This window comes from Castor canadensis, chromosome 1 (assembly GCF_047511655.1).
Source record: "Castor canadensis chromosome 1, mCasCan1.hap1v2, whole genome shotgun sequence".
Classification (NCBI taxonomy): domain Eukaryota; kingdom Metazoa; phylum Chordata; class Mammalia; order Rodentia; family Castoridae; genus Castor; species Castor canadensis.
The window spans coordinates 193,273,434-193,291,318 of NC_133386.1; the positions used below are offsets into that span (position 1 = coordinate 193,273,434).

The following is a 17,885-nucleotide window of genomic DNA, read 5'->3' on the forward strand; positions in this document are numbered from 1 at the left end:
CAGAAACTTATTTCTCACAGATCTGGAATCTTGAAGTCTGAGATTGGGGTCCCAGTATGATCAGGTTCTGCCAAGGGCTCTCTTCTGGGTTACAAACTGCCAATTTGTTAATTATTTTCACAAAATAGGTATAGACAGGGGAAGTAGGGTCACTGTGGCACAAATAAGGACACAAATCCAACTCACTAGGGCCACAAACTTATGCCTTCATCTAATTGTGATTGTCTTCCAAAGATGACCCCACTTCTCAATACCATCATTTTTGGGTGTAGGAGTTCAACATTTGACTCATAACCCCAAAGTTCTATGAGATCTTCTGGCACTTTATCAAACCAGAGTGTGAGTATAGAGGCCCAGATAGTTGTAACCAATTAGTCAAAATGACATAGATTCTAAGGGAAATGTTTCCTCATACTGAGCACTTTACTAAACTTTTTTGATCATGGTGATCTCACACAGAGCAGCAGCAAAAAGAATGAGAGACAGATGGAAAAAAAGTCATGGATGAGTGATTTAGTTATCTTATTTGCTCCTAGGGAAACTGGAATTCAGTCCTACGGGGATCACAATGAACTCTATGTAACATCCCTCAGAATTGATCCTCTACAGGACTAGAGGATAAGATATTTGTTGAACCACCACTAGCTGAAGGTTTGCCAATGGTGTTAACATACCCTCATATCCATGCTGACTCTAATGAATAATGTTCTTTGGCTTAAAAGATATTCCCGAGGAGGGGAAAAAGACATTCCTGATGCATGAAATTGAGAGACACCAAAGAAGACGGGCCACTTTTAAGACAGATAACCATTTGGCACTGAAATCAAGTAGCTAAGGAGAGGTGATGCAAGACAGAGATTTCTGATAGTCCATGTCCCACAAGTCTAGCCAATGACATGTAAATAATTCTGGGGTCTTTAGAGAAAGCCTTTGTTTTCCTAGGCAAGTGTGTCTTCATGTAGTAGATACCTTGCCTTTTCCTTTTTTCCTACTTTGAAAGGAAAGTGAAATCTATAGCTTTGTAGACATGTTGGACCATGAGGTAATCAGCATATGAGACACATGAACAAATCATGAAAATGCTAATCTTAACTCCCGAAGTTTTGTTTTGAAGGAAAACCAAACTCCATATATAAAAGCCAAAAAATTGGCTTTTATCCTACTAGTAATTGAACATGTTCCTAACTTAAACATTAGTCATGTAATGAGTAATACTGAACACAAATTCACTAGACTTTGAAAATAACTCCCCTTCATATGGTTGCTAGTTAAACAAAACGGCACACAGTAACTGAATTTAACTTTTTCCTTTCAGGTTGATTAGAAGTTTAATTGGAGCATTGTATCAAGAGACACAAAATTTCTATTCCACAGAATAATCTGATGTTGTCAAGTGCAAGTAGAATAAAATTTGAGTATACATATATATACATACATATATAATTACATATATAATTACATACATATATAATTACAAATATATATTTTTCTAGAGAAAAAAGAAAAATGTGTAAATGAAGGGTAAACATTTTCTTGAAATGAATAAATGATGGTCAATGTTTTTGAATGTAAGATATATTCATAATTAGTATTTCTGATATCATGGCAGGTACTCTATGCCCTTAAATCTAGATTTACCTTGTAGGTAAAAAATTTAGTTTAGATTGATCTTTATCAGATCGCAAAATTTTTATGATTATGGTGACAAAACTGTATCTGTAGACCCAATCATGTATGAGTAGTTACTCAACCTGATTTATTACAATAAATACTAAGTAGTTGTTAAATAACAAGGCAATCACAACAAAATAGAAGCAAAAGGTATCTAATAACAGCAGGCAAAAAATTCCCCTCCACAAAGCTTAGATTTTATTCAAGAAAAAAATAATTAGTGCACATTGTTTATTCAATTTCATCTCAACTCCCAGAATCTCAGTTTCTCAAGGGACTGAGTATGGATCCCTCAGGCAAAGCTATAAAGTCCCTGATGGGGAGAAACCACTCAGAGAAACCTTGGTGGGAAGTCAGCTGCACCAGCTGCAGAAACGGAATGTGGAGACAACTGTGGTGTAAGGAAACAACCAAACTGAATTTTCCATCAGCTGTGCATCATTGTTGTCTCCGCAGGTCCGCAGGTAATAAGGGAGCAGAGTTACCAAAGTTCAGAATGCTCCTCCCCAAGACCAGGAGTCACCTCATCCCTGGTGACATTATGGCAATGGAATGCGGAAACTGAGTTTGGCTGAGAATTGACAGGATGGATGTGAATCAACAAATGATTGAATGACTGGCTGTTTTTATGACTGAATATTGGGCACCCATTCAATACTGACCCTGTGGTGAAATAAGTCAGTTTCTTTGTTTGAGCTTCACATCAGTAGAAAGCAAGCTTTGATATTTTCTTTTTGCCTTACTTTTTAAAACAATTAAGGCTCTTTTAAAAATGAAAAAGGTAAAGAAGTTTATAAGTTTAATGATTTCTCTCTTTTTCTCCACTTCCATGCCCAAGGGTAATTATTAAAAATTTGGTGTGCATCTTTCTGAACTTTTCCATGGATAAACAAAAATAAGAACATGAGTGAAAGTGATTGAAACTCATTTTTAAATGTTACACATTTTCCATATTGTCCTGCTGCATGCTTTCCTTATTGTACGATATGACATGGACACCTGACCATAAGAGTGTGTATTTACCTTAAATTTTTTGGTTGTGTATTGGTCTATAACATGAATCTGCTTGTTACCTTCTAAGAAACTTTATGGTTTCCATTTTACTGAGGAAAAAGTGACTGAAGAATCAGTAGCTGGTAAATATGTTCAAAACATTTGGGAAATTGGCCATCCTCTTTGCATTAATCATTTGCTTAGTAAACACTCTCAGCATAATGGAACAAAGAATTTCGTATTGAGTTAAACTTCCCATAAGAGATAGATCCCATGTATATGCATGCCTTTTGTTTGCTTAATTCTTGAAAAGTGTCCCCAAAAATGTCATGTCATTTTACTGGAATTCAGACCGATGAAAATTGTTTCTTATTGCATTATTAAAGAATTATCCCACTCATCTATTCCTTAAGATACTTGAAAGAATCAAAAAACATGCTTGGTTTTCTGCATTGCCATCACCAGAGCCACATTCTTATTTAAAACTCACCCTTCATATTGAGGGGGGGAGAGGGAGGGGGGGAGTGGGTGGTAAGGGAGGGGGTGGGGGCAGGGGGGAGAAATGACCCAAGCCTTGTATGCACATATGAATAATAAAAGAAAAATGAAAAAAAAATAAAAAATAAAAAATAAAACTCATCCTTCTGCCTGTCAAGCTACATACAGCTCTGCCGGCATTACTGAGGGAAGGACGACTTCTGCAACTTGTTTTCCTTACTCTGTTGCACTGGAGAGATTTATCTGTACAGGTGTTGTAGCACCTGCTGCCGATTTATCACTGGTTATTTTTAAATGAATCGTTTTCTATGACAAACACTACTGTGATAAACACTCTTATATACGTGTGAATATTTATATATATATATATACTTACATAAACATACAAGTATATATATACATGCATGAATAACCATTTATATGTGGTCATTAATTTCTCTAGAATATGTATTTAGGCTGAAAATTCTGGCCAAAAAACAGGTTTGAAATGCTATTTGTAAACTGCCTCAAACGTAACTATCTACTTTTCCTTCCTAACAGAAAATTATGAGTTCCTGTGGGCCCATATTCTCACCAAAACTTGTCATTTTAAATTGATGAGTATAAAATTACATTTCCATGAAGAATGTATGTGCAATTGTTGATTACTAGTGAGTTGTGTATCTTTCCATATTTCTATTTTGCATTTAGATTTTCTTTCTTCTATAATTTGTCCTGTTATTATCTTTTATGTATTTTTCTGGTAGCTTAAAGAATTATTTATGATATACAGGATATAAGTCTTTGACATTTTATATGAGCTGCAATCAAATTGACGTGACTACACTTCTACTCAGTACCCAGTCTTTTATATATTGTTCATTTTATATATTGTTAATTTTTAAATATTGTTAATTATTGTTTAATAAAGTTGAATTTTTAGTCTCATGATTTATGTGTTTATGTCTTTTTAAATTTTTTTCTAAGCCATATGTAATTAAAAATGTTTTACTTATAAAGTTTTAAAATTTAAATCTTTAATCCCTGTGGAAGCAATTTTTTAAAGCATGAGGTTATAATTCAATATTATTTTTCATATTTATAAATATTTTAACATCACAGTATCTTGTATCATTTTTATAAATCTATATGCTAAAGCATTCATACATCAGGTTTCCACAGAATAATAAATCCATTTTTTTATTTCCTTTTTTAAGTTCCACTAGTCTACTAGTCTACCCTGTCTCATTATTACTTTATAGTAACTTCTGATATTTGGGAGGACAAACTCAGTTCCCACCTTTTTTCTTTAAAATTCCATGTAAAACTGTCAAGTTTGACATAAAACTTTCTCAAGTATTTGACATTGCATAAAATTTATGGGAAATGTGATGTTTACAATAGTGATTCCTTATTCATGAAATAGGTCTCAGTTCCACAACTGTGTAACAAATGTTTGGCAGATATTACTTGAGATAACTAGCACTTTAACCTTTACACGAAGTTTTATTTCATTCACAAGAGTTCTGAACACACCCATTAGATCTGCACTTAATTTCAATTTGCTTGATTATGCATAAATTTTAAATTAGTTTTTCTTTTTCTAGTGAACAGAAATGAAATTGATATTTAATATTACCCTAATATCAAGGGACTTTACCAGTGTCCTCTAGAATTTGACAATTATCTAGGATTTTTTTCATGGATACAATTACTTCAACCAAAAATAATAATAGATAGATCCCTTTCTTAATATGCACAGTAACTTTCATTTCTTGTGCATGTTCTTTTCTCCTCCCTAGGACTTTAGAAAGAAAGACTTAACCATAATAAGCATGTTGTCTTAAATTTTGCTAGTCAAGGTGATACTTAGTATGCAATTTGTTTAATTTAGTTACTAACTTAACACAACTTCCCCACAATTTCCAATTTGTTAATATCCTTTCATAAAAGTTTATTGAATTTTACCAAATAACATTTCCTACTGAGGAAATTCTTTGGCTGTCCTTCTTTAATATATTAATATGGAAAATTACATCAATAAACTTACCAATGTTTATTGATTGCTGATGGTAATTTCTTTTTCCCTGCTTCTGATGTTTCTTTCCTGCAAAGAAAATTCAATTTGTGTAATAAAGGATAACTTCTTTCCATTTTTTTATGCACTCTGTTCCTGGAAAAGTGAAACAAGAAGTCTGATTAGTGAATTTTGAGAACAGCCTGGCTCTGCCCAAAACCTCTTGGGAGCAGCCACCTGCACAGAACACATCTCTGCAGCACAGAGGAGATCCCCTACAATGCATGACAGAAATGACAGTCGTTGCTTCCAAGAGTGCATGGTAAGCCTGCCTACTTACAGTGTTCACTACCAGCAATATCTTGATAATAAGCATAAGTCTTCCCCAGGTGTCTAAGGGTGAATTATCATCTCCATAAATGTACTTTCTTTTATTTCTCTACTGGATAAAAAAAACTAAGAAAGGAAGAAAATAAGTAAGTGCTGAAGCCTCCTTTGGTCTTTGCAATCATTTAATACATGGATGGATGTGGTAAGTCTACATTTTTAAGGGGTTTGCATCTATAACCACAAATAAATGTCATCCTAATTTTCCTTACCTACATTTTACAGATTCTAGTGTGAATGTTATATAAGTCCCATGAAATGAGTTTGAGAATGTTCTATTTTCTTTCAATTTTTGAGAAAACACTATATAACAGCTTTTCCACAAACTTTTGCTTGAAAAAACCAGTGCTTTCGTAAGTAGATTTTTTTAAAGGAAGTTGAACTATTTAATGCTTTAAAATATTTAAATATTCACATGCAGACATGCATGCAACTATACACACAGACATGCATACACACACATTATTAATCCCAAACCACATAACATTCATTTTTTAATTAACAAAACAAAATAGCATACATCAAATTATATCTCTAATACAAAGTATCATCATTTTAAAAACATCATGTACCAGTAAGCTAATATAAGCAGGAAAATAAGCTATTTCTTGGCAGTACTGGGATCTGTACTCAGGACTTCATGCTTGCTAGGCAGGCACTCTATCACTTGAGCCATGCCTTCAGAACTTTATGCTCCAGTTATTTTGGAGTTAGGGTCTTGCTTTTTCACCCAAGCTGATATCAGTCCTCTTATTTTAGGCTTCCTGCCTTAGCCAGGAGAATAGGAATGTGCCACCATGTCCAGTTTTCTCCATAGAGATGGGCTCTTGCAAACTTTTGCTCCAGCTGGACTCAAACCATAACCATCCCAAACTCAGCCTTCCAAGTAACTATGATTAAAGGCATGATCCACTAGCATCCAGATAAGGAAATAGATTTTATTGTAGCATTTGATTCTCCTAGGAAAATGGGCTTATGATAGATCACGACTGCATTTTTTGTCAAAGAACAACCCACAAGGCAATAATGATCAATTATTTTTCTGATTTGATTATTTCTGATTCATAAAGGATAAAACAGCCAAATTTAATAAAAGAAAGAATGTGAGAAAAATCTGTGTTAACAACTGCTGAGACAACAAAAATAAGATGAATAAAAAGCATCTATAAATCAATTCAATAGAAACATTGGCAAAAATGCACAAAGCAATATACTGAAGAGTAGAAAAAAGCAAAATTCTAAGAACAATATTACAAAATAATCCAATTATTTTGTAGTTAGAAAAAATATAAAAATTATATACCAACAGACATTTCCTTTCTTGAGCAAAATATAAAATATATAGAAAAATATCATTTTTGTGAGGAAGCAAGGATGTGGGAATCAAACCCCATACACAGTTTCTAGCAAAGTATTCTAGTGCATTCATTATCAAAAGTACACTGCCAGTACTTGGTAAATTAAATGTGTGGAATACACACTCAAACTTCACTTTTGTTGCTATGCATATAACAAAGATAAATTTTCACACTGAGTTATTTGTACTAGAAGGCAAGCTGTAGGCAGTCTTCTATTCATCTTATAAGACGCCACAGGGAAATGGTGAGAGATGGGCAACACAAACAACCTATTCAACAGTGGTCTGTGGACTCCTATCACCTTGGACTATATCAGTCTATGATGAGGTAAGTAAAGGAAGTGAGCAGGCACATTTAAACTATTAATAAATTTTGACAAATATTGAAACAATTTATTGTTTTTCTTATAATTTTGATCTGAAACATACAAAAATTTCTTAAAACAAAATAATCTGTTGCCATAGAAACTTTGTGAAGCATGTCTATAGAGACTGTGCATGGCTATGAGACCATGATGCTCAAAACAGAACTAGTAAAGAAGTAAAATAAGAATGTAGAAATAAATTAGAGCAATATCAAACAGAATGGAATAGGAAGGTAGTGTCTGCTTTGCAAGCAAAAAGCTGTGAGCTCAAAACTCAATACCACCGGAAAAAAAGAGAAAAAGTATAACTAAATGAAAAAAGATATTTTTGTATTCCTTGATTGACAGACGTATGAACTGACCATCAGCAAGTGAAAAAACAATTGCTATTCAATGGAAATTTCTCCAAACTATAGACAAATTATCTAAGTTGAGTATCAAGTCAAATACATCAGAGAACATGGCCTCTGAACTCATATGAAATCAAATATTATACAATTTCCAAACAAAAAATCAGTTAAATTGCAATGATCTTACTTTCTCTACTATTATTTCTTCCAACATTATGGCTGAAATTTAATTTTTACTAATCATGGAACAAAATAATGGCACTCGAGTAACTGAACTCATTCTTCTGGGTCTTGCTAATCAACACAAGTTTTGGCACGTCTTCTTCGTAGTATTTCTACTGATCTATGCTGCCACCTTAGTAGGGAATATTGGCATGATCCTACTTGTCAAGATTGAATCTTCCTTTCACACTCCTATGTACTTTTTCCTCCAAAATTTGACTTTTCTGGATCTCTGCAATGCCTCTGCTGTCACTCCCAAGACGCTGCAGAATTTTGTGGGGTCAAAAGCATCTATTTCTTTCAGAGGACATGTAGTGCAATTACTAGTCTCTGACACTTTTGTAACCAGTGACTGCTTCGTCCTGGCTGCTATGGCAGTGGACCGTTATGTGGCCATCTGTAACCCACTGCGTTATCCTGCCATCATGTCCCAGAGACTATGCATTCAGCTGATAGTCAGTTCATATGTCATGGGTTTCTTAAATGCTTCTGTTAACACAGGTTTTACTTTCTCATTGAAATTTTGCAAATCCAATAAGATCAATCACTTTTTCTGTGATGTGCTTCCAATTCTTGTGCTATCTTGCTCAAACATTGACTGTCAATATCATGTTATTGACAGTCGTTGTTGGGTTTAACTTGACATTTACTGTGCTGGTCATCATCTTTTCTTACACATATATCCTGGCTGCCATCCTGAAGATATCTTCTGCTTGGGAAGGAAAAAGGCCTTCGTCACATGTGCCTCTCACCTAACAGCTGTCACCATTTTCTATGGGACTCTGTCTTACATGTATGTACATCTCTGGACCGATAGGTCTGAAGAGCATGAAAAGGTGGCATCTGTTTTCTACGGTATTATGATCCCCATGGTAAACCCCCTCATCTACAGCCTGAGAAACCAAAATGTGATAGCAGCCTTAAAGCACATGGGAAATAGTGCTTCTAGTTTGAGACATGATTTCTCTGTTAATATGGTCCAGCAAGAAAGGGCCCATAAGAACTTTGGGCACCATAGACTCAACTGACCTTCTGGTCTGGTGCTAGTCCAGAAGGGCAATGCATCTCTGAAGTAGAAGGAAAGTTCATGTTTGGAACCCTCCAAACTTTGCACTAAGGATCTCTTCCTCTAGCTAATTTAATTCTTATCCTTTTGCTATAATAAAGGTGGACTTGTATATACAGCACCTTCTTTATATCTTAGTTTAGCCTCTATACTAACTACCAATTGACAGGATGGTTTATTAAACAACAGAAATTTCTTTCTCATACTTGCAGGTTATAAATTAAAAATCAAGCAGCTGGCATGGATCTCATGAGGGTGCTGTTATTAGATGCAGATGATCAACATCTATTACATCTTCAAGCAGAAGAAATAAAAAGAACCAGAGAATACCCTGAAGGTCCCTAACTCATGACTTAATTACTACCCAAAGAGTCAGGATTTCAACACATGAACTTTAAGGAGACACCAACATCCAGTCCATAATATTCTATTCCAGCCCCTCCAAGATCGTATCCCTCTCACATGCACAATGCATTCATTCCATTTCAACAATCCCAAAAGTCTTTATGCATTCCACCATCAACTGTGAAGTCTAAATTCCAAAGCCTCATCCAAATATCATCTAGATAACATATGGATGAAAGCCATAGTATGATTTATTCTGATGTAAAACTCCTCTCCAGTTATCAAATTCTTACAAAATACAATGGTAGGACAGCATAGCATAGATATTCCCTCTCTAAAAAAGAAACATAAAAAATAAGAAGGAAGTGATGGGTGCCAAGAAGTGCCAAAACCTAGGAACACTATGAGATTCTAAGGCTCTAGATCTATTTGTCCTTCATACTTTATTCTCAAATGCCCACTCGGGAAGATGTCCCACATTCCAGACCCACAGAGGTGTCAAGAGCACACCTAGAGCTTATCTGGGAGCTGCCCACACTGTGATTCTCTATGTTAGCCCTATCCATACTTTGGGCTCACACCCAAAGGATCCAAGCAGACAGTGTCACCACCATAGATTCCATGGCTAGAGGACTAACACTTTGAGATGGAAGTGGAGATAATTCTACCTCCAACATGTGCCCATGAACTCTGAGCCTGTGTAGGGCTATCAGCACTGAAGATTTCTGAATTGCCTTCTTCCATTCTCCTGAAAAGCAACACACTTGACCATCAATAGTTCCATGGTTCAATACCGTAGAGTCTAAGAAAGCCAACAGTCTTCCTTTAATTTTTCCCCCTTTCTATCTTTCACTTACTCCTGTTGGTGGCTCATCTCTGGAATAATCCCATCTTACTTCCTGGCTTTTGTTGAGATGACTGATTAAACCCCTGGTTCACATTCACAATAATCTCCTTATCAATCAGCCACTTAGTCACGCCCTTAGTTGTGGCCAGCTTCCAACATGTTTTCTCATGGTTTCAGGAAGGGTAGGCTGAAACTTTTCCAATTCTTTAACTTCTGATTCCTTTTAGCTTATCAACTTGTCTTCAAATCATTTTGATCTTTTCACATTTAACCAAGCAGTTAGTAGCAGTTAGTGATACCACTTCCACGTTACTTTGTTTAGAAATCACTTTCATTATTCTGCCTTCCACAAGACACTGGAACATGAACACAGGACTGCCAAGTTCTTGCCATTTGATAAGATGGCCCTTTCCTCATCATTCCATAACACATCCCTCATTCCCACCTGAGACTGCACAAGGAGTATCTTTTTCATGCTTCTACCAATGAACTATTCATGGTTAATTAGGTGTTCTCTAAGAAGATGGGAGCTATTCCTATGACTCTTCTTTCTGAATACTCATATGAATTATTTCTAAAATCTAATCACAAAAATGTTATTTCTATGGCACATCACAAGATTTCTCTGGTCTTTTTCTTCAATATTTCTTCAGTATTGTTAGATATTTTGTACATACCAATTTCTTCTTAGTTTCAGCTGATATAGCATATCACTATAGGCTTGGTGGCTTATAAACAACTTATTTTTTCCCATTAATCTGGAGTCCTAAGTCTGAGATGAGGGTCCCAGCATGATCAGGTTCTTCTGAAGGCCCTTGTCTGGGTTGCAAACTGCCAGTTTGTCATTTATTGTCACAAAATAGACACACAGAGAAGTGGGGTCACTGTGACACTTATAAGGACACAAATCTAATTCATTTGGACCACAAACTTATGCCTTCATCTAATTATGGTTGCCTTCCAAAGTCCCCACCATCATATTGGGGGGTAGGATTTCAAATTTTGGTCCAGAACACCAGAGTTCTATGACATCTCTAGTGCATTATCAAGCAAGAGTGTGAGTATAGAGGCCTAGATATTTGTAGCTAATTAGTCAAAATGACATTAATTCTGAGGGAAAAACTTTCCTCAAACTGTTCACTCTACTAAACGTTTTTGACCATGGTGATTCCACACAGAAAGAGCAGCAGCAAAAAGAATGAAACACAGATGTAAAAAATTTCTTATCTGGTTTACACTTAAGGAAACTGGAGCTCAGTCCTACAGGACAGCATAATGAAACATGGAGAACATCCCTCAGAATTGACCCTCTACAGGACTAGAGGATAAAACATCTAGTGAACTCCACTCCACCACCAGCTGAAGGTTTGCCAGTGTTGTTAACATACCCTCATATATTTGCTGACTCTAATCAGTAAAGTTCTATGACTTAAAAGATATTCCTGAGGCTAGGCATCAGTGGCTCACGCCTGTAAGCCTAGCTACTCAGGAGACAGGGATCAGGAGGATTGTGGTTCAAAGCCAGCTCAGGCAAATAGTGTATGAGACTCTATTTAAAAAAAGAAAAATCACAAAAAGGGCTGGTGCAGTGGCTCCAAGTGTAGGCCCAGAGTTCAAATCCCAGTAGTGCAAAAAAAAGATACCTTTGAGAGAAGAAAAAAGACATTCCTGAGGCATGAAGTTGAGAGATACCATAGAAGACGAGCCACTTTTAAGACAGATAAGACCATTTCTCCCATATGCACTGAAATCAAGTAGCTAAGAGAAGTGATGCAAGACAGAGATTTATGCTAGTCCATGTCCCACAGGTCTAGCCAATGACATGTAAGTAACTCTGGGGTCTTTAGGGAAAGCCTTTGTTTTCCTCAACAAGTGTACCTTCATGTGGTCGGTACCTTGCCTTTTCCTTTTTTTCCTACTTTGAAAAGAGAGTGAAATCTGAAGCTTTGTAGACATGTTGGACCATGAGGTAACCCGCATATGAGACACATGAACAAATCATGAAAATGCTAATCTTAACTCCCGAAGTTTTGTTTTGAAGGAAAATACAAATTCCCTGAATTAAAGTCAAATAAATTGGCTTTTCTTCTACTCATAGTTGAACATGTTCCTAACCTAGACATTGATCATGTAATCAGTAATACTGAACACCAGTTCACCAGCCTTCAACAATAACTCCACTTCATATGGTTGCAGTTTTGCCAAAAGCCACACATTCACTGAATTTAGCTTTCTCCTTTTAGATTGATTAGAAGTATAATTGAAGCATTTTATAAGGAGACACAAAATCTCTTATTCTACAGTTTCTTACAGAAATATTCTAATGTTGTAAACTGCAAGTGGAATAAAATTTGACTTCATGTAGGACTAATTTTTAAATATATATAGAGAGAGACAGTTATATATGTATGCATATATATTTCCAGGGAAATGAATGCATCAATGAAGGGTAAATATTTTCCTTAAATAAATAAATGATGGTCAATGTTTCTGAATAAGCTTAGAAAGTAGTATCACTGATGTCATGCTAGGTACTCTCTGCCCTTAAATTTAGGTTAGATTTACTGTGTAAGTAAAAATTTAGGTTAGATTGGTCTTTTTCATAAAGCCAAATTTTATTATCATTGTGACAAGGCTATACTCTAGATCCAAACACATATGAATAGTTGCTCAACCTGATTTATTAGAATAAACACTAAGTATTTGCTAAATAACATGGTAACCATAAAAAAAAAAGAAACAGAAAGTTCCTAATAACTGCAGGTCAAAAACAGTCACCTCTAAAGAGCTTAAATATTAATCAAGAAAAAATAATTAATGAAAATTGTCCATTCAATTTCATCTCAGTTTCTCAAGGGACTGAGTATGGATCCCTCAGGCAAAGCTATAAAGTCCCTGATGGGGAGAAACCACTCAGAGAAACCTTGGTGGGCAGTCAACTGCACCAGCTGCAGAAACGGAATGTGGAGACAACTGTGGTGTAAGGAAACAACCAAACTGAATTTTCCATCAGCTGTGCATCATTGTTGTCTCCGCAGGTCCGCAGGTAATAAGGGAGCAGAGTTACCAAAGTTCAGAATGTTCCTCCCCAAGACCAGGAGTCACCTCATCCCTGGTGACATTATGGCAATGGAATGCGGAAACTGAGTTTGGCTGAGAATTGACAGGATGGATGTGAATTAACAAATGATTGAATGACTGGCTACTTTTATGACTGATTATTGGGCACCCATTCAATACTGACCCTGTGGTGAAATAAGTCAGTTTCTTTGTTTGAGCTTCACATCAGTAGAAAGCAGGCTTTGATATTTTATTTTTCACTTCCTTTTTAAAACAATTAAATTCTAAAATGTAAAAGATAAAAGTTTTTTTTAATTTAATGATCTCTCTCTCTCTCTCTCTCCCTCCCTCTCTCTCTCTCTCCCTCTGTCTCTCTTCACTCCCATGTCCAAGGATAATCATTAAAAATGTAGTGTGTATCTTTCTGAACTTTTCCATGGATAAGTAGAAATAAGAACAAGAGCGAAAGTGTTTGAATTGCGTTTTTACATGTTCCAGATTCTCCATATTGTTCTGCTACATGCTTTCCTTGTATGATATGACATGGGCACCTAATCATAAGAGTATATATTTATCTTAAATTTTTTGGCTGTGTATTGGTTCATAACATGAATCTTCTACGATTTAGTTAGCCTCACTTCCAAGTTTTTACAAACCATGTTACCATGAACATTCTACCTTCTAAGTAATTCTGCAATTTCCAATTTTTTTACAGAGAAAAAAAAATGAGGCTGAGGAGAATTATCTCTTAGAAGTGCTGGGGCGAAAATTCAAACCCAGGTTGGTCTATTTCTTGTCCACTGCACAATTCAGAGTTTAAATGGAACATTAGAAGTGCTGAGATTATTAACTGGTAAATACATTCAAAACACTCAGGAAATTGGCCATCCTGTTTATAATATTAATTTGACTAGTAAATATTCTCACCATAGATGGAGCACAGAATTTTGTATTAAGTAAAACCTTCCATAAGAAATAGATTCTCAAAAATGTGTCCCCAAAATGTGTCTAATTTTATTTGAATTTGGCATGATTAAAATTTGTCCTATTGCATTGTTAAAGTATTATCTCACTTTGTTATTTAAGATATTTAAAAGAGCCAAAAAAAATCTCAGCAACAAGCTTAGCTTGTTACATTACTTTCATTACAGCCACATTCATATCTCAGCCTTCTGCATACAGAGGTACATACAGCACTACTGAGTAAAGGATGACTTCTGCAGCTCATATTTATTGCTCTTTATTGTGTTGCACTAGAGAGATTAATTAGTACAGATGTTGTATCACCAATTGCTGATTTTTTTCTGTGATTTTTAAGTAATGAATATTTTTCTATGGGAAACAATGCTACTATAAACATTCATATGTATGTGTAAATATTTATTCATATACATTCATATATAAACATACAAATGTATGTATGCATGTATGAATGACCATTTATATGTGGTCATTGATCTCTCCAGAGTACCTATTTAAACTGGAAACTCTGGCCCATAGACATGTTTGTACTGCTATTTGTCACTTGCTTCCAACATAACTTTACTACTTTTCCTTCCTTTCAGAAAATTATGAGTTCCTATGGGTCCATATTCTCACCAAAACTTCTCATTTTAAATTGATGAGTACAAAATTATATTTCCATGAAGTACGCATATACTTCCTTGCTACAATTGTTGATTAGTGAGATATGCATCTTTTCATATTTCTATTTAACTTAGGTTTTCTTTCTTCTATAATTTATCCTGTTCATATCTTTTGCAAATTTTTCTGGCAGATTTAAAGAAACTATTTATGATATGCTTGATCCAATCTCTGACATTTTATATGAGCTGCAATCAAATTTACTTGACTACACTTCTACTCCATACACAGTCTTGTTAATTTTTTAATAGAGTTGAGTTTTTAGTCTTCATTATTTATGCTTTTATGTCTTGTCTAAATTTTTTCTAAGCCATATACAATCAACAATGTTTTACTTCTAAAGCTTTAAAATTTAAATCTGTAATCCATTTGGAAAGAATTTTTGTAAAACATGAAGCTGTAATTCAATATTGTTTTTCATAAGTATAAGAATTTATAGCAACAGCGTATATTTTATCATTTTATGAATCTATGTGCTAAAGTTTTCATAAGTCAAGTTTCTATAGACTAATGGGTCCATTTTTATTTCCTTTTCTCAATTCTATTGATCTATTAGTCTATCAGCAAGCAAGTTCCACAGTCTTTATTATTATTACTTTATAATAACTTCCAATATCTGAGAGAACAACTCAGTTCCCACTCTTTTTCCTTTAAAATTCCATGGAAAGAGAAAAGCCACATGATCCCCTCAACAGACAAAGAAAAAGTCTTTCACAAAATTCAACACCATTTCATGATAAAAGCTCTGAAGAAACTATGATGAGAAGGAATGTTCCTCAACATAATAAAGGCAATATACCACAAAACTAGAGCCAACATCACACTAAATGAAAACAACTAAAACCATTCCTGCTAAACTCCTCCTCCTTCAGGCTTTCTGCCTTAGCTGGGAGAGTAGATGTGCCACCACACCTAGATTTTGTCTGTTGAGATGGGATCTTACAAACATTTGTTCCAGCCGTCCTCAAACCATGATCATCCCAAACTCAGCCCCTCAAGAAACTCTGATTAGAGGTATTAGGCCACTGGTGTCTATCTAAGAAACCAGGTTTTATTATAGCATATGATTCTCCTAGGGGAATCAGCTTATGATAGAACATGACTGAATTTTTTTATATCAAAGAACAAACCACAAAGCAAAAACAATTATTTTTCAGATTTGATTATTTCTGATCCATAAGAGATGAAATACCTGAGGTTAATAAAGGATAGAATATGAGAAAATCTTTGTTAACAACTGATGAGAGAACAAAAATAAGATGAAAAAAAGTATCTATAAATCAACTTAGTAGAAACATTGGCAAAAACACACACAGGAAATAAGCTGAAGAGTAGAATAGCAAAATTCTAAGAATGATATTACCTCTATATTGGGTTTTGCAATAAGGGTAGTGCTGTCTTCATAGAATGAGTTTGGTAGTGTTCCTTCCCTTTCTATTTCCTGTAAAATTTTAAGGAGTATTGGTATTAGTTCTTCGTCAAAAGTTTGGTAAAAGATTCCAGCAGTTCCAGGGATGAAGGGAGGCTCTTTATTACTGCTTCAATTCCATTGCTTGTAAGGGTCTATTTAGGTGGTTAATATCATCTTGGTTAAATTTTGGTCAGTTATATGCATCTAAAAATTTTTCCATTTCATCTAGATTATCTAAGTTCAGTCCCAAGGTGCAGCCTTTAAAATTCAAGTTAAGTATGTCAAAAAAAGATGACCCTGAAGACATATGAAATCAAATATTGTAAAATTTTCAAATGCAGAATCAGTTAAATAACAATGATTTTACTTTCTTTGCTGTTATTTCTTTATAACTTTTTACCTGAGTTTAATTTTTACTACGGAACATAATAATGACACTGAAGTGACTGAATTCATCCTCTGGGTCTTGCTAATCAACACAAGTTTTGGCACGTCTTCTTCGTAGTATTTCTACTGATCTATGCTGCCACCTTAGTAGGGAATATTGGCATGATCCTACTTGTCAAGATTGAATCTTCCTTTCACACTCCTATGTACTTTTTCCTCCAAAATTTGACTTTTCTGGATCTCTGCAATGCCTCTGCTGTCACTCCCAAGACGCTGCAGAATTTTGTGGGGTCAAAAGCATCTATTTCTTTCAGAGGACATGTAGTGCAATTACTAGTCTCTGACACTTTTGTAACCAGTGACTGCTTCGTCCTGGCTGCTATGGCAGTGGACCGTTATGTGGCCATCTGTAACCCACTGCGTTATCCTGTCATCATGTCCCAGAGACTATGCATTCAGCTGATAGTCAGTTCATATGTCATGGGTTTCTTAAATGCTTCTGTTAACACAGGTTTTACTTTCTCATTGAAATTTTGCAAATCCAGTAAGATCAATCACTTTTTCTGTGATGTGCTTCCAATTCTTGTGCTATCTTGCTCAAACATTGACTGTCAATATCATGTTATTGACAGTCGTTGTTGGGTTTAACTTGACATTTACTGTGCTGGTCATCATCTTTTCTTACACATATATCCTGGCTGCCATCCTGAAGATATCTTCTGCTTGGGAAGGAAAAAGGCCTTCGTCACATGTGCCTCTCACCTAACAGCTGTCACCATTTTCTATGGGACTCTGTCTTACATGTATGTACATCTCTGGACCGATAGGTCTGAAGAGCATGAAAAGGTGGCATCTGTTTTCTACGGTATTATGATCCCCATGGTAAACCCCCTCATCTACAGCCTGAGAAACCAAAATGTGATAGCAGCCTTAAAGCACATGGGAAATAGTGCTTCTAGTTTGAGACATGATTTCTCTGTTAATATGGTCCAACAAGAAAGGGCTTCCTTATTTCACCACTTCAGAAGATACGTCAAATGTTTGTGACATAAAAAAGCATTCTTTAATTACCAAAACTATATGAAAGATATTGAAAAACATATAAAATGATTAAACAAATGACACTTTTTGTAGTGCATGGAATTGAACTCAGGACCTCACACATACTAAGAAAATACTCGACAGTTGAGCTACATCTCCAGAACCTATAAATGAGTTTCATTTGTTTCTTTTTTTATTCATTTATTCATATGTGCATACATTGTTTGGGCCATTTCTCTCCCCTC

The 17,885-nt window shown here is 35.2% G+C and overlaps 2 pseudogenes; both read left to right on the forward strand.

Moving 5' to 3' along the window:
- Positions 1-7,859: 7,859 nt before the first annotated feature.
- Positions 7,860-8,867, forward strand: LOC109701594 (putative olfactory receptor 5AK3; annotated as a pseudogene).
- A 3,184-nt stretch (positions 8,868-12,051) lies between these two features.
- Positions 12,052-17,646, forward strand: LOC109701593 (putative olfactory receptor 5AK3; annotated as a pseudogene).
- The last annotated feature ends 239 nt before the right edge of the window (positions 17,647-17,885 follow it).